A 20,894-nucleotide genomic window follows, 5' to 3' on the forward strand; every position below is an offset into this window, starting at 1 on the left:
TGAGGACAAGGTACCATCCCGGAAGGGGTTCTGGGTGTGTTAAACATGGACAATGAGAAACAATGAAAGATGTAGATTCATAGTGAATATTTTTCCTCCGGTTAAGACTAGGAGTGGTTGACAAGAGGCAAGAAAATACACTGTCCTAGTCCCTTTCAAGTTTTGCTCAGAAGCATTTGCATTTCAATAATAATATGATAATGTCAAGTTATTCACAGCATTTCAAAGCCTTCTCTTGCACACCTGGCTAGAGGATCTGCTGGAGAACTAAGGGAGCCATTTCCTAACAGCAAAGGCAATTATGCTGTCCTTTTTATTCTTGGGAACGGATATGTTTGGGCAGTATTAACAGGTCTTGTGTTCTGGACATGACAAAGTGAAATAAAAGCTCCACCCTCTGAGATATCCCTGGAGAATTAATTAATCAGCATATTCAACATGTTGAACTTCCCCTCATCACGAATGGGAGGAAACACCTTGTAGATAAAAGATGACTTTTTAATGGAAAACTTTTCCCTGTTCTCTGAACATCCCTTTTTTTTTTTTGAAAGTATCCAAATTGTGAACCTTTTCTTTTAGCTCTATGAAACTCCTCTGTTCTTTCTATTATTATGGACACTTCTTCCCAAGGCAGACCAGGGAACATCAGGCAGTACAACTTTATTTCTACAAAAAAATAAAGCCATAATGCACGCAATGGGATAACTTTGAAAGTGATTTTAGATAATCACCACCTAGATCACAATACAGCAAATATTACAAATCAGTTCCATTTTGGTAATTTCTCATTAAGATACCTACAGATGGGTAAGTCTAACTGTAAAAGCTAAGCATTTATAATTCATAAGCACAAATTATGCTAAACTAGATGGGTTATATGCTATTAGGGTTTCATGTGAGTTACAAAATTATTGTTCACACAAATTTAATTAGTAAGTTGGCATTTATATATTATATCCAATTTTTTTAGGCTCTAGTTAAAAGTTGAATGTAAATAGCGCATTAACATTTATAATTCAACATCTTGAGGTCTGTTCTAAAATCATGACACAGGAAAAAGTACTTTTAACCAAAAGTAGGACCCAGTCCTCTCTACGGTCTACAGTATTCCCTGACTATTAAGTTGAGCGCTCAGTAAAGGTACTCTGGGGCAAAGGAAAAGATAGTCTATTGCTCCCAGCATATAACTTGCCTTTATTCAAAAGAACTGGGGTAAGGGAGGGTGCATACAAAGTCCTACTCAATCTTTAGAAGGAAAGATCTTGAACCCCAGCTAGGAGCCAGTACAAACCAGCAATTTTGATGAGTAGATTCCTTTAATATGAAAAATGGTTCCTCTAAAGAGTCAAAGACTCCACATCACTTGTAAATTTCAGTTGTCCCTTAAGTGGCATTTCACTCTTTATCTGACTGTTCTGAAAATGAGGCAGAATCACATTTTTCATTATAATGAGAATGTAGTGTGGGTTGCATGGCAAGATAATGCAAGGACGTTCAAGTCATTGATGTCTGAAAAGGTTCCATCTAAATACAACCTCCAAGGCATTGATGCCCTGCAGGTACAAAAGAAAATAATTAGAAATCATTAATTAAGGTTACTTTAAATCCACATTGTACTTGACTGACATCCACACAAAAAGTACCTCTTACTTTTCTAAAACTACATGTGCAATATGATGTCTAACTGGATACCCAAGAGTAACCACAATCTTGTTATCACTCAGTGAACTAAATTCACCAAAATTCCTTTTTTTAACAACAAAAAAAAGCTTTGATCTTTGTCCCACTGTTCTCCACTTCATGTCTGTCTGTCTGTCTTTCTTTTTTTAAACAGCTAACTTAGGAAAATACAGCAAAAGAAGGAACTATTTTCTTACTCTGAAAATAGTCAGGAGTCCATCATACTGAATTTACAAATGCACATTTTTTTGGCTTCTGGGAGACATGTGAGGGGAGATGGGGAAGGGCTGGGGGATAATTGCAGCCTATGGCTAAGCCAGACCACATGATCAAAAACTGCTGTGACACTTTAAAGTGTTTCTCCACAAGGAATTCCGGTGCCCAGAAGCCTGGTGAAGCCAGTAGCAATTAAGGCCACGTTATCCTTTTAATTTACTTCACATTATTGGCCTCTAAAATCAATCATCTAGTGTGGTTTGGTATGGGAGGGGTCTATATAATAGGCACGTGCATTAAAAATGCTTGTTGATCTTACTCAAAATTTTTGGCAGGCTGGATCTAGGGAAATTTAAAACGTCTGCTTTTTTGAAGCTCACTTTGAAATAAAAAACTAGTCATTTTCTAGTAAAAAAAAAAAAGTGACTAATTTTCTAGATTAGTCCCATTTGTAATGAATTCAAAAATTTTCTTCTTCTGAATGTGCCTAGATAGTCACTTGATGCCTTGCATGTCCTGAATGCAGCACTATTTGCTTCAAGTGTGAGATTATTTTATGTTTTAATCTACAAAGGAATCAAATTGCTTGGCTTAGACTGGTAGGAGTCCTTGAAAGTCCACTTGAGAAATGGGAACTAAAACAGTAAGAAGTATACCAGTATCTGTTACACAAGGCCAAATTTACTTGACCAAAGTAAGCTGTGTCCATCTTCACACACAAAGCACATATATATCACCGGAGTGTGTGCATCTCTCTTTTGTAGCACTTTGCTCTCAAAATCTTTTCTTGACTGAGTCACACAATATATGCACAACTGTAGAGCTTTTCCTAGTCATCCCTGAAGTCAAAACTCCAAAAAAATAAAAATAAAAAAATAAGCAAAGTACTAAAATTCTTAAAGTATGAAAATTGTTCATATGCTCAAGAGATGACAAAGCAGTAGACCTACAGTCCCAAATGTGTTATCCTTTTTTTTTTTTTTTTGCAAAATACAGTAAAATGGTCTCTAGTTCCTCAGTAAGGGGTGTCAAACCTAAAAACTAAAGTTTAAGCCTGAAGTAAAACTCTAAATGTTTACCTTGCCAAAACAAAACAATGCACAACACTGATGTCATTTTATTTACTTAGTAATTTGCAGAGCCAAAACCAAATTATGAAGCTGAAATTTTGAGCAAAGTCATGAATACCCTCTTTTACCTCCACATTTATGAATAACCCTTAATGAAGAATTCACACCCTTTCGCTTTCTTGTAGAAAGATGAAGGTGACATCAGCCCCTAGACCATAATTTTTCACCAGCAATACTGAGCAAGAGGCAAATCCTGGAGTAAATATCAGCTGGATGTGCACATAACAAGGTCCAGGGAGACACTCTTAGAAGTTGCCTCTTTTAATCCAACACCGAATTATACGGAGAAGTGGGTTTCAGTTCTTTCAGGAGCACAACTGCCAAATAACTGCAAAGCTTGCAAGCCCTAGTGTGTCTGAAACCCTTCCCAGACACCCCAACTCAATCTGAGGCACTGAAACTATGGCAACCGAATAAGAAAGCAGCCTCCATGATTAATAGATGAAGATCCCAGCGACAGTGTCTAGCTGGGGCCATCATTCATGATACGAGCAGAATTAGCACAGAATCCATCTCACAAACCATTAATAAGTATTCTTATAAAAAATCAACTCCACAGCCATTCTGCTGCACATACTCCAGTTTAGAATGCTGGTGAAAATTGGCCCTGCTATTTACGCTTACTATGCAGGGATGAGAATGTTCTTAGTAACATCAGATGCTCATAGATTTAGAATAGTGAAAAGCTGAATAGAACAGTTTTCCACCTGGGCATTCGAGGCCTAAGAACAAATGCATTCAAAACCCAAAATATGTGAATGAAAGTCATGTGGTTCTCTGAGGTAGAAAGAAGGAGGGACAGTTGTCAGGTTGTTTAAGTGTGTTCTGTGGAATGCAGTTTTTCATAAAGCATTCCATTTTCAGGAGAGGAACATTCCATTCATCAGCTCAATCAGTATTCTCTGAGTTTCCTCATTCAAGGACAGTAGGAGTCTGGGGGAGGGGTGGGGAAGTACTGGAGGCACTGCAATATTAATGAAAAGATTGAATACTCTCCTTAAGAATCACCAATAGGAAAAGGAAGGAAGAGGCCCATCACAGGCAGCTCATCTATAAAACTCCCACATAACATTAAACAAGAATTAATATATTCCTAATTTCTCCCAGTCCCCTAAAAGGTTTATTTTCCAATGGCATATTTTCATTGTGTTCAGTGCCAGATTCTGTCCTGTTCTGTAAGTGCCTCAAATCAATCGTGGCCCCAAGGGTGGTCTTAGAGAAATGAGAGAATCGAAGGCCAGCAGAGCTTCAATTTTAGAGTCTCTTCTGCTAAAATTTTCAAATGGCATGGATTCTTTGAATTACATTTTCTACAGATGGCAATTATAGGTTAGCTGGAAACCACTAGAAAGCGTCTAGTCATATTAAGGAAAGTCCCAGGCCAAAGGCTGTACCTATGTGGAAATACCTATTACTAAGTATACTTTCAAAGCAAGTCAACACACTGGCTACTTGGGAGGATAAGCCCTTAGGTCTTTGGGCCACACTCACTGCCCATTTATTTCAACAGGATTTGAGAAAATTCTTTTTCCCCCACTGGACGATAATAACTGTATTTCTAAGCCATGAAGGGATTCCTGGAAGACACAGGGGTAGCAGGAGTCCTCAGGGATTTGTGGTGATAATATCAACTCATGTCTCTTTTACCTTTTAGAAGTCAGATTTTTCTCGCTGATGAAGACTTGTATGACTATCATTTGAATTCAGGTTCAGGTTCTATAGCAGGATCTCCTTCAGTACAATAGCACTGTACTAACTCTAGTCAGTTAGGGTCCAGTCCTACCTTACTTTTGTTTGCAGACTCATGCTCTTCCGAACTGACTTCAAGCATGGCTACCCAGAAGACCCTCTTGCAAAAGTCTGGCCATTACCTCCTGAAAGAGTCTACTGGCAGCAAAGCTTTTTCTCCTGACAATTTTCTCGTTGGGAATCTGACATCCCTGAGGGTCTGCTCTCAGGTTCTAAATATAAATGCAGATTGTAGTTTATTTTTCAAATGTTAGTAAGTAATAGCTATCATTCTTAAAAACACTATCCTTTGGGCTCTTATTTGACATGGGGCCCTGAGCTGCTTACTATTGTTTTATTTGTAATAGTTTTTTTTTTTTTTTTTCCCTTCCATGTTTGGGTGTGACTTTAACTCCCAAAGTTAGGAAAAGGATATTACTCCTTTTTCCCTGCAACTGACTCGTTTACACGCTTCTTAGATCAAACCCATGACACGTTGGCGGGCATACGGTGTGTATGCTCATTTCTGGTCCAAAGGTTGTTTCCTCTACATCATCTCTTTATATTACAAATCCATTTCCTTCTGTACTCTCCCCCACAAAACACTGTCTACTTTTTAAAAATCCATCCTCTGGGCATCTTCCATAACTACAGTGACTCAAATAAAAATAACACCTTATTTTAAATGAGTACTTGTTTTGTGCCAGGGATTGTGCTATGCAGTTTAGGGATGCTATCACATTTACTCTTTTCAGCAACCATAACATTAGCATCATACTAGCAATTTACACATGGAAACTGAGGCAGAGAAATTACAGAACTGGTTCAAAGTCATAATTTTATAAATGGCAAAGAAAAGGGGGAAGGAGGGAGAAAAAGCATTGCCTCCATGGTTGTCCACTATATTCCTTCTAAGAGTCCCTCCACATTAATAAATTTCACCCCACCAGACCTAATGCATTTGCCCTTTATTATGGCAAAGATCAAAACTTCCCTCCAGTACTCCTCATTTCACCCTGATGTGTGTCTGCTTGACATTAATGATTTCATTGACGTATATGATTTCAGAACATAACTGGACAAAAACAATTCCCTTACTTTTTTTTAAACAATGCCTGGCAAAGTGCCACTCCCATGACCTCGTCCAATTTAATGGTTATATTGAATGCAAACTCTATTTGTCGTGGTTGATATTCTGATTAATACAGTTGCTGCCCATGCCCTATGTGGATTAGGCATTTTCAAAGAACTCAAGAATATTATTTAATTTCATAATGTGGTCTACATTAAAACTACAAAAATTACAACTACTCAACAGAGTACAGTCTTTATTTTATGATGTAGTAGATGATGAAGTGGGGACTTCTTTATGACCAGAGTCCAGGGTGGGAAGGGCAGTTAGCATTAAACTTGCCAAATTTCCAGAGTATATGTTATATTTTATCAAACACATTCACATTTGTGATTTTCCCTGATATCCTACATGGTAAAAAGAATAGGTTTACTATTCACAAATTATATTTAAAATAATGCAGTCTCAGAGGCTGGTCCAAGCAACTAAGAATCTAGAACTCAAATCTCCTGAATCCAAGTACAGTGTCTTTGACCACAGTTACATGAGTTAATAGACATACTATATTCTCCTACAGGAAAGTGAAAATTTAAAACTATTGACAAACTCCAAAAATGCCAGAAGTTTCTGTGGCCAGTGAATAAAATTCAGAACAAATGAGGCCAGGGTCAAAAGCTCAACCTCACAAATGCTGGCAGCTCTATTTCTTGGCAAGTTGTTTTGCCTAATTCAGACTCTCTTCAGCTTCAGCCAGGTGCCTCACAGATGTGTGCTTTTGGCCACAGAAGGGGACTGAGTGAGAGTGTGGGAATAGACAGGCACCAATCCATCACCAAGACTGGAAAAACAACACATGGGTGAATGTCCCACTAATGGTACATGAGACGTCACGCCTACAGAGTGGAAGTCAGGAAGGGTCCTGAGTGCAGATCATGTGGAGTTGCAAAGGCCAGGAGGGATTTTGGGCTTTTACTAGAATAAGATGGGAAAGTATCTCAGCTGAGATGTCATCTGATTTAGCTTACTTAAAAAAAAAAAAAAAAAATACTGCCATGTTAAGAAAAGTTGGTAGGAGCCAAGAACAGAAGCAGGGAGACTAGTTGGGAGGCTGGCACAGTAACCCACAAAAGAGGAGGTAGCTTGGCCAATGTGTGAGTCAGTGAGGTGGAAGGAAGCATACATACTGAAGGTGGATGGTGCTGCAATGGATGCTGGTGTGAAAGAGAGGTGTCAAGGGTAATTCTTAAGTTCTGAGGTCTAAGCAACTCAAAAGAATGGAATTGCTATAATAGAGATTATGAGAAAAGTTTTTTTTTTTTTTTTTTTAACATATTGAGATGTCTGTTAAGTCCAAAAGGAGCTACATTCCCAGTAAGTACTGGCTATTTGCAAGGTCCAGGGTAGAGGTGTAGGTTAAAAAGTGATTTGAAATCACTAGTGTGGTGGTAGTTATATATGATATTCTCCATTAGTGTAATTAGAATCATTCTAATAAAAAGTTTTGCAAGAGAGCTCATCTATTTCACAAGCAAGATACCCTTGTGTATATACTATACTGTAATAGTCCCATGCTGAGAAGTAGTCCTGAACTCCCTTCTCCCCTTGAGGTTTGTGGGTATGACATCTTATTTGCCCATTTCAAAGGGATTAATGCCTCCCCTCCCTTCCCTACCTTACCATATCCCCAAGAGACAACCATGTGGTTGCCAGCAGAGAATAGCTCAGTTGCTCTTGCAGCACATTTAAAGGCAGATGAGAAAAGCCTTCACTCTGAAGTAGAAATATCTCAGAGACAACTTGGCTCCAATTGAGTTGGGGGCACTGATTTGGGAGGCCACAGCAGAATACTTCAAGGCTTCCCCTTTCCCTGGCAGCACAAACATAGCTGCCATGACACTGAGCTCTTAAGAAAATATGTTAAGGAACACCCACTCTGGGACTAGGACAATAAATTGTCTAAATCTAGCGGTGGGGGAGCCCGGGGACAGTGGAGATAGGCTTTACACTGAAGCAAATGGCAGATGCCTAATTAAAGCATTTGCAATTAGTTTGGCTTGTTCTGTGATTCCTTCCTACAAACAAATAAGATGGGAGAATGTTAGCTCTTGGCAATCTAGTTCTAAAAAAAAAAAAAACTTTTTGTTCCATCATCACTCTTTTATCCTGCTCCAAAAAGAGCTAAACCACCATATACATATAGTAAACTCTCTTAGTTCCCTGTTCAAAACAATATTTTTCTTAATTTCATATAGGTGTACAATTACCCACTTACTTTTAAAGCACGAGTATGTATTTTAAATTTAATGCAAATTCTTAATTTGGATCTCTTATTTTTAATCAGTGAAGCTAACAGTCTTCCTAAATCTCGCTGTCCTAATTCAAAACACTCAATCTCAATGATGCAATGTTACATGCCCACTGGATAAGTAAATGCTATTTTTTTAAAAATGGGAAAAGCATTCACTAGACATGGAGAGAACATGAGAGGTGTGTGTTTGTGTGCAAAGAATGGCACTTATTACCACTTTGTAATGACCACTTAGTTGAAGGTAGATTCTTTTTTCCACTATAGGAAAAATAAATGGGTCTACTCTAAATGGAGAAATGTAAACCTGCGTGATTATTTCATTCATTCATTTAACATTTAATTATTTTCTATACCAGGTCTTGGGAGTTTTTACCCTATTTAAACTTAAGTGTTCAATAAGTATATTCTGCAGATGGCTCCTGGGATAATTTGTCTGCTTAATGTTTACCTTTGTGGATTATATGCATTACTGAGAATATGACACATTTCTAAAGGATGATAGTTGCAAAACATAACACATAGGAAAGACTGTCACTTCCAAACATTGTAAATAAGAAGCATAAAATAGAAAATTTCTTTATTCAAAATGAAAAGACTCATAACAAAATACCAAGATATTAAATCTCATATATACTCTTTTCTGCTTTAGAGTGGTTTACAAAGTGCCTCAGTTAAGTGTATCTAAAAACAGGGAGTGGGGGTCAGTCAAGATTACATAAAAGTTACCTATAAACTAGAATGGGTAAACCAAACTCATACAGCTTGCAAATTATTTTTCAACAGATAGTTTAGGTTAATAGGTGGAGACACAGTTCTGCCACTATATTTAAGGTTAGATTAATAATTAACTTTGGTGCCTGGACTAGTTTAATCACAAAGACTAAACACGGAATTTAAACATACACAAAATGCTTGAAATCTAAGGTGTGAAAAAAGTAGAGGGTATTTCCATTCACAATTTAACCAGGCATCCTTACTTTCAGGAAAAAAGTTAAATAAAGAATTAAAGTGTCTGTAACCATCAATCTTCCCCTGCCATCACAGTAGCAGAATGTGAACTTAATGCCCAAGTATAAGTCCACAGGGAGAAGGAAGCGAAGACCGACAATTATCGGGATTAAAGAAAAGCAAGGCAAAGGCACTCAACCTTCCTACCCAGCAAAGACTTAAAAACCAGCGCTGGGGGGCATTAAATAGCTTTTCTAAGACCTGCTGGCAGAACACTGTAACTAGGTTAAATGGCTTTTCAGACACAAGGCAAAGAAAGTTATGCGTACAAGTGTGGATGTGTGCGAGTGTGCGATTTGTGTGTGTGTGTGTGTGTGTGTGTGTGTGTGTTTGTGTGTGTGCGCGCGCGCGTGCGCCTGTGTTTTAAACCTTTCCGTAACAACTCGATTAACATCAAGAGTAAACAAGAAGCGATCCCTCTGTGGCTATGCTTGGCTTCCGCACTCCCCAGTCACCTTTCTCCCTTCAGATCACCTCGGAAAGGCGGGCAGGGCAGCCTACTGCGATACAGGATGGAGACTGCTGCTGAAAATGCTTCCCCTGGCTGTGCAGACAGCGCCTCCAGTATCTCGTTCTTCCCCTGCTCCACACACCTGGCTCTGCTCCGCTCCTCCTTAGACTTTCGCCGGCTGAAATACCGCGCTCTGGTCGCAGGAGGCTCGGGATGCTGCACTTGGAGCTGGCCACTCGCTGGCCAGCCAACGAGCCCATGCCAGTGTCCACACGCACCTTCACACCAGCCTCTTCAGCTGTGGTCACCCCAGCATCCCATGTTTTATCCCTGTACACTACCCCCCCCCCCCCCCCCCCCCACCCCTTCCCGGACTGCTTGAGAGACTGGTCCAGCAAGTGCAGCGCGGGCGGGGAGGCGCCACTCTCCTATCGGCCGGCACCTAGTTCTTAGCCACATCCTGACTGTCCACACAATTCCCTGTGGGTCTAGTTTCCCGCAGACGCAACACGCTGAGCCCCTGTCCTGTTATTCCCGCAACCCTTGGCTTTCAGAGAAACTTTCCAAAAGTGCCTGGTCCAGTAACCCCGCGCTGTAAAAGGGAAAGAGGCGTAGGGAATAGGGGCGGTGAGTGAGCAGGAAAGACATCAGAGTCAGGTTTCCTTTCCTGACACCCGCAAGTCCGGGACAGCTCCCTAGCTCCTTCCTTGCTGTTCAGGTGGTGAGAGTAGGGAGGTGACCTCAGGATCCTGCTTTTCACCATCTCCTATATAGTAGAGAACTGAGAAAAACGCGGAGAATCAGAAAAAAAGACACTTCATACATAAACAGGGTCAGGCCGGGGGGGGGGGGGGTGGGCACTGCCGGGTTTGATCCCGAGAGCCCGGCTGCCCCAGAGGCAGCGCTGTAGGACGCAGCGAAGAGTTGGTACATCCACAGCCCTGAGCCCAGGCAGAAACCTTGTCTGGGTGGCAAGCACAGGGCTATCACTTGTCAGGTCTCCCCCACCCTTCCCCCTCCGAGGACACCTCCTTTCCAGAGAGGGACCGCACAGTTCTTGGAGGAGGGGGCAGCAGAGGCCAGTCTCAGCCTGTGGGGCTGTGTGCTTGAAGGGGACGCAGCAGAGACGGACTGTATCTTCGCAGCTCCAGTGGGAGCTGAGGTGGGGGACAGGACCTAGGGCGGGGGCGCCGCGCCACATCGAGAGGCCGCTCCTGGGCACTTATTCGAGTGAACAAAGCCCGGAACCTCTGGTGCCAGAGGCCTTTGGAGAGGGGATTTCACCAAGAAGCAGGACGCGTGGGTACCCAGGGCCATTACAAGTTTCCCGCACTCCACAGAGCCCAGCCCAGACCCCAAGCTGACAACAAAAGATTTTCTTCGCTTCCCCCACAGTCTCCACAGAACCTCTTCTCCCAACCCAGAACCTAAACCTGTCACTGGACGAAAACAACTCTCTTCTACCCAACCACCTCCAGCCCTCGAGGGCGGAATCCTTTCCTCTTCCCCTTCCCTGCATTCGACACCAGGACAGGGCGCTTCCGAGAATCCCACCCTCTCGGGTTCACTCTGCTTGCTGCTGGCCGGAGACGAGAACTAGCCTCTGGTCCCGCACACACACCCCTGGCCCGAGCAGCCATCCTCCGGGTCGCTGTCTGGGGCGGCGCCGGGCGTGTGCGCTACGCGGGTGCGGAAGCTTTTTACATGGAGTCCGACGGTCTCTGGGGCAATGGGATGAGATGAGCCGCAGGATGGGCTCAGGGCTGATCCCCCAGGACAGAGCAACGCTCGGGAGACAGAGACGCAAGACAAAATAAGCGCAGGCACCACAAAGCCCACAGAGCGCGCAGGCGGTAGCCCCGGGACCCTTAGGCTGGAGCCTAGTGGTTCAGAGGTGGGGCGCGCAGGGACACCCGGGCCGTACCTTTTCGGTGCATCGACGAGCAGGCAACCAGGGCTCGGAACCGACTGGTACAGATTGTATCCCATTTAGTAATCCATTATCGAGAAGATCTCTCCGGGCCTCGAGCTGCGCTCTTTCGTTCGCAAGCCTTTGTCATTCCTACATGTGTGCTTGTCTCTTTTGGGGCAACAGTCGTGGAGACTACTTTCTGGGATACAAGCGAGCTGTGATCATCTCCAATGAAAGGCGGGGAAGGGAAGATCAGGAAAGAAGCCAAATGTTTAAAAAAATTAAAAAGAAAGAAAAGAAAGAAGAGAAGAAGAAGAACCAACAAGGACGAGGGTAAATGTTCAAGAAACTCTTCTCCAAATCCAAATTCCACTTGGATTCCACTCCGGTGAGTCCCCTTGGTGGTGTCTGCGCCGATTAACAAGTCATTTCAGGACGGGGGGCGGGATGGGGGCTGGGGCAAGGGTGCACAGCTCTGGCCCCTTTCTGCAGCCGGGAGCGCGATGCCCCGGGTGTGGCGATTCTGGCCGCTGCCGCACGCTCCTAGGCCGGCATCGCGGGCAGTCAGCACCGCTGAGAAGCGCCGCTGCTGCGTCCCGAGCGCCTGGGCAGCTGAGTGCGCGGGGAGCGGAGTTGGCTGCAGCCTCACCCCGTGCAGCTCACTACTCCTCTGTCACCAAGAGGCCGACGCTCCCGGGCGGAGCCAAGTCCCGGACTGGATTGCGCAGAGCGGACTCTCCTCCTGCAACCCCGCCTCCTTTGGCTGGCGTCTCCTCCGACCCAAAGGAGAGCCGTGGTGTGTGTGAGTGCCAATGAGCTAGGCGGAAAGGAGAACCGACGCGGTGTGGCTGCAGGTGGAGCTTTGGGCAGACTGGCCAGCGCGGCTTCCCTCTACCACAATTCCCGGCCCGGCGGCGTGCTTGGTTGAGGTCCCAGCGGGGGCGACTCCGGGAGGAGCCCAGCTCTCACCTCCCCCACCCCCACATCTGCTCTAGCAGGGAAAAAAAAAAAAAAAAAAGGAAAACGAAAAATCCCGGGCAGCATTGCTGAGCCCTGCCAAATCAGAAAAATAAATAAAAATAGACGTAGTGCGGGAGAGAGTTACAAGAAAGGATTTGCTCATCGATTTTCTTAAATGGAAAAGTTTGAAAGGACGAGAGTAAGTGAACGGCAAGACTTTCTAATTCTGATTCTATCAAGAGGTAGATTTTAGAAATGATGGAAGCTTTACGAACCCATTGGATAGAAGCCGATGCGATTAAAAATATACTAGGAAGGTAAGAACACAGCTATTAGTTACGCACATAAAGCATGTTAAGTAGATAAACTACAGTGCAGAAAATGGTGTTATTGACGACGATCAGTTTTAAAACTTCTTAGTTTTAAAGTCCACGATGTGGACTGTTCTTACAAATGAGTAAACTTTAGAGATAAGACGCAAACAATGTCAACAAGGACCCAACAGCTTCATGAAAGAGGAAAATCGCAACTACTTCCAAGGCGCTATTGTTACGATCACATGAAGAATGGCAGGCACAGCCTTCCTCCGCCACTTGGACTTACAATAGCCAAGACGTCTTGCAGTTACAGGCTTGTGCCAACTGGTCAGGCCACACCAAGTTCCCCTCCCCCAGCCGCTGCGCTCTCCGAGCTACGCCGGCTGTGTCCCGCAAGCAACTGCGCGCGGCGGCTGCTGCTCCCGGAGTGGCTTCGCAGATGGTGCGGACCGCGGCCGTAGCCTTTAATGAATGTAACACCAGGGGACCAAAGCACTTCTCGGAGCAATCTTTACTAGTTGGTGAAGAAAAAGCAGGTGGGGAGTAAGATCAGGGTCTCAGACCAGTTAGGCTGAGTGGTCTCAGAAGCGGTACCTGTTCCCTAATTGAGGTTAGTGTCACTAATAAGTCCACGTTCCGGTTTTTTTTCCGTTCCTGCCTGTACAGACATTTACTCAAGAGCGCAGAATAAATCCACAAGCGACAATATCCCCCTCCCCGCCACACACCTTTTGTTTTCTTTTTTATTACACAGACCACCTGGAAAAGGTGGGAAGAATGGGCAAGGGGAAACTCAGTTGTCCTGCTGTTCTCCAAAACTACCAGCAGAGGCCACTATCTCCACCTTTCCTAGGCAAGCAAAGGCAGCTAAAGATCTCGGGAGGAGGGCGGGGGGGCGGTGCGGCCGTAGGTGCGCGCGCAGCCCCCGCGGCTCCCCGAGCTGGCTTTGGAAGAGGGTTGAGGAGGAAGAGGCTGGAGACTTGGCTGCGCGCTCTGGTGGCCTGCGTGGCGGGCGTGCTCCTGGAAGTCACCCTACTATCCTACTCTGGCTGCCTAGACGGCTCTCGACTTTCAGCTGCTCTACTTAACACCCAGATTTCGGCTGGTAGTGGCAGAGCCGGTGCGAACGGGGTCCCCAAGCTCATCCTGGTCGATCCCGCCGCTCAGTGGTTGGGCCTAAGCCGCCCCAAGGTTCTAGGTCACGCACTTCCACCCCGCTTCTATACTCTCCGCCGTTGATTTACATGCTAATTGTGTCTGGGAAAAGTTCTTTAATTGGCAGAAATAGGCAGAGCAAACGAATTGTTTCACAGTCTGAACCAAATTAATTCCGGGTTTAGCTCCTTCCCTTGGAGAAACAAACAATTAAGTTGTCTTGTTTGCTTTATGGATATATTGGAAATGCCCCACATCGAGTTTCAGGATATTGTTTAAAGGGAAATTATTTGCAATATTAATACTTGCATGTTTAATTTGTAGTAACGCTGAACCAAGAGGCAAGAGATTAAATTTACCTAATTTAAAATTGTAGAATACAAGAGGGAAAGAATTTGAGTTTACTTTTGCGCAGCAAAGACAAACCACTTCAAATCTTCCTGGCAATTATTAGAGTCTAAAGTCTTTCCATCCAATTAGGCGACCTTTGTCCTGACCACGTGATATTGCCTTTTCACCTGCCAGAGGAGAGATGCTCCAGGAGGGGGAACGAACAGCCTGCTACTGTAAGGCTTCCAACACCCTCAGGGGAGCACCCGCGGGGAGGCCAGCGATGAAACCTCATGATGTCACTTCCCCTTCGGTGTGCCTCAGACTTGCTCCCAGTTGTCTGCTTTAACATTTTAGTAGAACCACTGTCCCTTCAAATTCTTTGAAATCTGCAGTTTATCCTGCTCCTTCTGGGGGGAAAAAAGCCAGTGAGAATTAAAGAATCACCACATTACAACTAGACAAAAACTTAGCAGGTTTTGTAGTTAAGCAGCACAAAGTGCCACCATTAAGGCCTTGTTCTCTAGAATCTTCTGGGGTTATGTAACTTACTAACTGGTGATATTAAGCAAGTCACTTTTATTTCTGGAGCCTCTGTGGACTCACTTATTCTACTCACTTCCCAGAGATTGTCCAGATTGGATGGTGTGTGTAGATGAGGAATCTAGGGCACTCAATGCTCTGTAAATGTTAACTAGCATCACTGTCATCCTTGTCATCTTCCACATCAATCCTGACGTCACATTTTATAGGGGTCAGATGGAGGCACACAGGAAAAAAGTCGCTTGCCTTGTGTCAATAATTGAGTCAGAGCTAAACAGCCACCCTAAACAACTCTCCTTCAACAAATACTTATGTGACATCTGCTTCCCTCAAATCACCTGGGGAAAGTGTGGAGAAAGATTAAAATAAAACAAAAAGGTAAACTCACCCAGGATCCCTTTAAAGACCACAATTAACTGTTTCATGAAAATCTCTGAAGACTGGAAGGAGTACTGAATTTGGGGAAAAAGTAAATGCCAGAGCTCATCGCTCAGCTCCTTGGAGGTATGAGTTCTCCAGGCACACAGTTTGTACAGTTGGTCTATTATTCATAAGGAAGAAAGCTATCTGTATTCTGAGTCCCTTCTGCAAAGTTTCCTCTTTGCCTTCCATCAGTGGTTTCAAATTTCATTTGCACATTAGACTTACCAAGGAATCTCTTACATGACAAAAATCTCTAGACTATAGAAATTCTGATTCATTAAGTGGAGGTGAGACCTAGGCAACTTTTTTAAGTTTTTTTTTTGTTTTTTTTTTTTTTTGTTTTTTTTTTTTTTTTTTAATTTTTCTAGATGAGAAGTTCTTTCCAGAGAGAGAACTGCTGTTACAAAGAATCCTGGATGCTTCTGGAATACTGCTTTTCCCCTTTTCCTTTTGGGACTGTTTCTTCTCCCTCTTGCCCCTTTATCATCCCATTGTTGAAAAATGAGGTCAGTGTCCTCTTTTTTGCCTCATACTGCTTTCAGGCTACTTCTCCCCCTTCTTTCGGACTTTTGGTGGTCAAGTCCTATAAATGCATCCATAGTATCATCCACAGACCTCATTTTACCTCATTCATCAAAGACCCAGTGCCAGGTTCACTGTCTTATCTGTCCTACCTCCTGTCTTCATCATTGTTCATTATAGTGTTAGCATCCCATCTAACTATCAACCCTCTGGTATCTCAGTTTCTTGTCTTCTCATCTACCCTGTCTTTTTCTCTTCCCCTCTGCAATCCACTCTAGGACTTCACCTTAGACCTTATTGTCAGAAAAGGCTCCATATTCTAAAGCACTAATGCTGACATCCGACTGCCAAATCACAATCTCCTCTCATTCCAGCTTGACTGCTCTTGCACTCCCTTGGATTCACTCTGATTTCTAGATCTCCAGGCCTTTTAACTAGCTCCGGTATGAGACCAATTCTTCAGTGTATTCTTAATAATTGACATTCTCAGAAATTCTGTCCATTTGCTTCTAGCCTCTCTCCCACATCTTCTGATCAACAAAGAAACTAGCTTGTCTCTCTCATCCTAGGAACAAGCCCTCCCCAATTCCTCTTTCAAACCCAGGTATCACCAAAGATTGTTACAGCCACCTCCATCATCTCCTCACTCCTCCTCCCCCTGGCTTCTGTTCCATCTCCCCACCAACAAGGCTTTTGGTCAAGTCTTCAGTGACTCCCATGACAGTAACTGCAGTGGACATTTGAAAGTTTTCACTCTATTTGAATTCTCAGTAGCAGCAAACAGAGCCATTCTTTCCCTTGTGAAATACTCTCTGCCCTTGCCCTCTGTCACACACCACTCTCTCCTGATTCCCTTCCCACTTCTCCTTCCTTTTTTCTTAATATTGTTTTTCTTTTGAGGAAATCAAGAGATAGGAAAAAATTCAAAGAAATAATATAACAACCATCCCAGTTTTCACAACTCAGAACTAACAGCTGTTAACATGTTGTCATATTTGTTTCCTGTCTTTAAGAAATAAAACATGGTGAGAAAGCTTAATTTCCTTATAATCTGTCCTGTCTTTCCCACCTGAGTCCCCCTTTTATAGGCAGTACTCTAAGGAGTTTTCTGATCCTTATGGTTAATTTCCTATACTTTTACATATATGTTTGTATCTGGACTACAATATAATAATGTTTTTGCTTGTGTTTCCCCCCCCAAATTAACATCAAACAATATCCTGTTCATTCATCCTCCAATTAATTTTTCAAATTGTAGTCAAAGTAATCTTTGAAAGCAGACTCTCTGATCACACCAAGTTCTTGTTTAAAACATTTAAGTCACTCCTTGGTATCCCCAAACTCAGTATGACTTCCACAGCTATGCAGAATTTGTTTCTTGCCTGTCTGGTGTCCTCTGTGTGCTATGGGTCCTGAAGGCAGTGTCTCTCCCTTTTGTATGTGTGTGGTACTAGAGACTGAATTTGGAGTTGCTCTATCACTGAGCTACATCCCTAGCCATTTTTATTTTTTATTTTGAGACAGGATCTGGCTAAGTTGCCCAAGCTGGCCTCAAACTTGTGATCCTTCTGCCTCAGCCTCTGAATTCTCTGATTACAGATGTGTGCCACTGTGCCCAGTAGTATTGCTGGTGTTTTGAGTGTCTGCAATGTTCCATGCTACTCTTTTGTTATTATAGGCCTATCCATGTGCTTTTGCTTAGAACTTTCCTTCCCCCCTCTTTATCTATCTAACTCCTATTCATCCTTCAAGTGACAGCCTCAAAGTTGTGGCCTCAGAAAAGATCCAATACGTCTTATCCCCCATTTGATGCCCTTGAAGTATCCTGCAAATTTACTTCATAGTGCCTATCATATCTCATAGCTAGAGTTAAAAGTTGGTGCAGCTACTTGTTGAATGTTCCTCTTTTCTATTAGATCAGAAGTTCTTGTTTCTTGATCACTTAGCAGAGAGGGAAGGGCTTGGTCCATCAGTGAGGGGATGAATTAGTGAAAGTGGTAAGTTCCTTTTCCAGGATTCAGCATGATAAACAATAGATCATTGGATAGAATGGTAGCATTTGAAACCGGAAAGAAAAACAAAACAGATTAAAAAAAAAAAAAAAAAAAAAACGCTCAAAAGATATCACGCCCTTCTCATTTTGAGATCCCAGTTTTAAAGAAAAACAAAATCTAGGCTTTTCTCCAACACAGAGCTTTCACTTTGCAGTGTCTAATTTACTTTTTGAATGAGAAAAAAAGAAAAGAAAAAAAGATTTGCAATGTAAATGATGAAGAACTATGACAATTACATAAATGAGAAGCTTGAAAGAAGGTGCAATATAAATATAAGCCTAAAGGACCTGTGGAAGGAGATGAAACTGCACATTGAATCCACTGGGAGCAATGCATGAGCATCCTGGAGGCCCAGCTCTCCCAGCAAGCCGGAGTTTGCCAACAGTGATTCACTGTCTGCCCCTGGTGAATAGCTTCAGTGCGCTGCCTCCCCCTGCCAGTAACAATCATTCCACTGTACAGTGCGGAGCTGTGGCTCCATTCACTCCTGATATCAAATTATTGTTTGGGAAATTAAGAGAATGGTAGATTAGAAATAAGGTAATGAATGAACAATACACGTTAAGTAAACCAGAACTCTATTTTTTTTCTGTCCTCACAAAAGCTCTTTACATTTAGTTGAAGTCATTAGTTATATAATACAGAGCAAAGACTGTCTTTGACCTTATTTTCGTCTTTTTGTTCCAACATAACCTTTTAATTGACCCTCTACTGCTATTTAGACTTGAGAGTATCAACCTGAATATAAGTTTATTTAAAAAATGCAGTTACCTAAGTGTAATTTATACTTTTTATAACTAGATAAATCATTTGATTAAACACCACTTGGGAATTTGCTGTTTGGCCAAAAGAATGATGAAAATCTAAATAAACTTGTTTTTGAGAATAGCTTTCAAGATCTTTGCTTCCAGGTAATAGAAGGCTCCGATAGAAGAGGGGGTTGTTCTGGTACGTGCTCAAATATAAAATTATGCTTCGGTTTGTTCCAATTCTAGTTTTAGATTATGTGAGAAAATTCTACTGATATTAACTGAAAGACTTTTTTGAGGCTGTTTATGATGACTGTGTATTTAAAAGTAATTATATAACCAGAGAAATGGGGAAAACTAAGGATGTTTTGTTTGCTCTAACATCAAAACTTTGAAACAGAGACAGCTGTTTTAAACATCTAAACATAGGCTGGGTAATTGCATACAATGAATATACTTTTGAAAATAACATGCTTGCATATAAAGTAAGTTTTCTAATGAAGTATTAAAATTAATATCATTAACTACAAAATTGTCCTCTGAAAAGTCCCCATATATATACTTATAAAAGGAAAGGATGGTTTCCTAATGTCTTAATGTGACTTTGGATTTGGTACCTAGGATGAGTTAATGACCCTATGAAATACTAACAATTTTTGAGTAGCTAGACTTAAGAATGTTTTCAGACATAACTTTAAGACTGAAATGAGCTTAAATGTTACATTTTAAAATAAATAAAATATAATTTAGTACATTCTAAAGTTTCAGATGATTCAGTCACTGGTTACCAGTGTCTAATGTACTTCCCTAAATACAAGTGGAATAACTGATGTCAATTACTTTGCGATGCCTCTTAAATATGCCTTTATTCATAACCAGGAACTTATTAACAGAAATTAGAATGTTAGATTTTAACGTCTGAACAGAGAACCTATACAGCTGTTTTCTTAAGAAATATTGTGTTGTGCGTTGTATTGAGACTCTTATAAAAACACACACGTTGATTTCCTCTTAGTTCCTCTCCTTTTCTTTCCATGCCTCAAAGCAACTGAGTCATTTCCTTTCTGCAAATAGTCTTTTAAGGTCTTTTCTTCTATTGAAGCCAACTTTTGACAGCCCCTAACCCCTACCTCCTCACTATTACTGTTCCCTTCTATTCTCTACCTTCTAAATAAGTTATAGGCATGGAATTTTGAATTATTATAGTTCAATATTTGACTTTAAAATTTTTTTTCCTAGTTTTTCTTGCTTTAGGGAATCACCTTTTTTTCTTAATTCTTTAGTCAATACATTACTTTTTTGGTTCTTTTTTTTTTTTTTTTTTTTTTTTGGTAAACTGGTTAGCTATTTTTCTTACAAAACACACCATATAAACTGTACTAAGGACAGGACGAAGGTAACTCAAGATGTCGATACTTCACTTACCAACATTATTCATCCTGATCACAGGATTACTTCAGTCTTCCAGCTGCTCAGAGCTAAGAACTCTGTGCCATCTTCGGTCCCTCCTTGTTTCTCACTTGTCAAGTCTAACTCACCAGTAAGTACTACTGGCCTACCTTCAGAACAGATCTGGAATCTGATCTCTCCTCATTTTTACCATTATCACACCAAACCAAGCCACCATCATTTTCATCTGGAGCTTCCTAATAGCTTCATAACTGGTCTTCCTCTTTCTGAACTTGCTTCCCTACATACTTGTCCACAATAGCAGCCAACACTATCCTTTTACTGGTTCATTAAAGTTGTGTTACATCTCTGCTCAAAAACATCCAATGGCTTCTTCCCCCCCTTCCCTCACTATAAAATCTAGAGTCCATACCACTTGGCCTTTCTTCCAGATCTTTGGCTTCCTCATGTCCTCTGTTACCCTTTGTTTACTCCACAACGCTTACCCTGCCTCCTGCACGTGACCCACAATAGTCTCTTCTCCCTCCCTCTTCCTGAAGCAGCATTTCCTCAGTCATCCTTAGGACTCACTCCCTCACCTCCTGCAGGTCCTCGCTCAAATCTGTTTCTCAGCCATACCTTCCCTGACCTGACACACAATAACTGCTCTTCAACCCAGTGTGCTTTTTCCTACTCCCTTTACCCCATTCTGTTTTTCCTCATAGCCTTTATTACCATCTGATATTGTGTACATTTACCTGTTTATCTGTGTAATGTTTGCCTCCTATCACTCATTGGTATGTTTCACCAGGTCAGAAGCCGACTCTTCTACTTGCCACCACATCCTTGGCAATTATGATAGCGCCTGGCATATCTTATACATACAATAAATATCGATTGAGTGAATGAGCAAATAACCTGACTACACTTAGTGTCAATCCCACTAG

General features: G+C 42.2%; 1 protein-coding gene across 2 annotated transcripts in view; it reads right to left on the reverse strand.

Moving 5' to 3' along the window:
* SEMA6A (semaphorin 6A) overlaps positions 1-12,371 on the reverse strand; it is a 125,424-nt gene extending 113,053 nt beyond the window's left edge. Inside the window, exon 1 of one of the 2 annotated variants that reach the window (XM_079143877.1) lies at positions 11,518-12,371. The gene's annotated coding sequence lies outside the window, so the exon portion shown is untranslated. The remainder of the gene's footprint in view (positions 1-11,517) is intronic. The other variant, XM_079143876.1, reaches the window with a different exon arrangement.
* Positions 12,372-20,894: the final 8,523 nt, after the last annotated feature.

Source organism: Sciurus vulgaris (genome assembly GCF_902686455.1).
Source record: "Sciurus vulgaris genome assembly, chromosome: 6".
Taxonomy (NCBI): domain Eukaryota; kingdom Metazoa; phylum Chordata; class Mammalia; order Rodentia; family Sciuridae; genus Sciurus; species Sciurus vulgaris.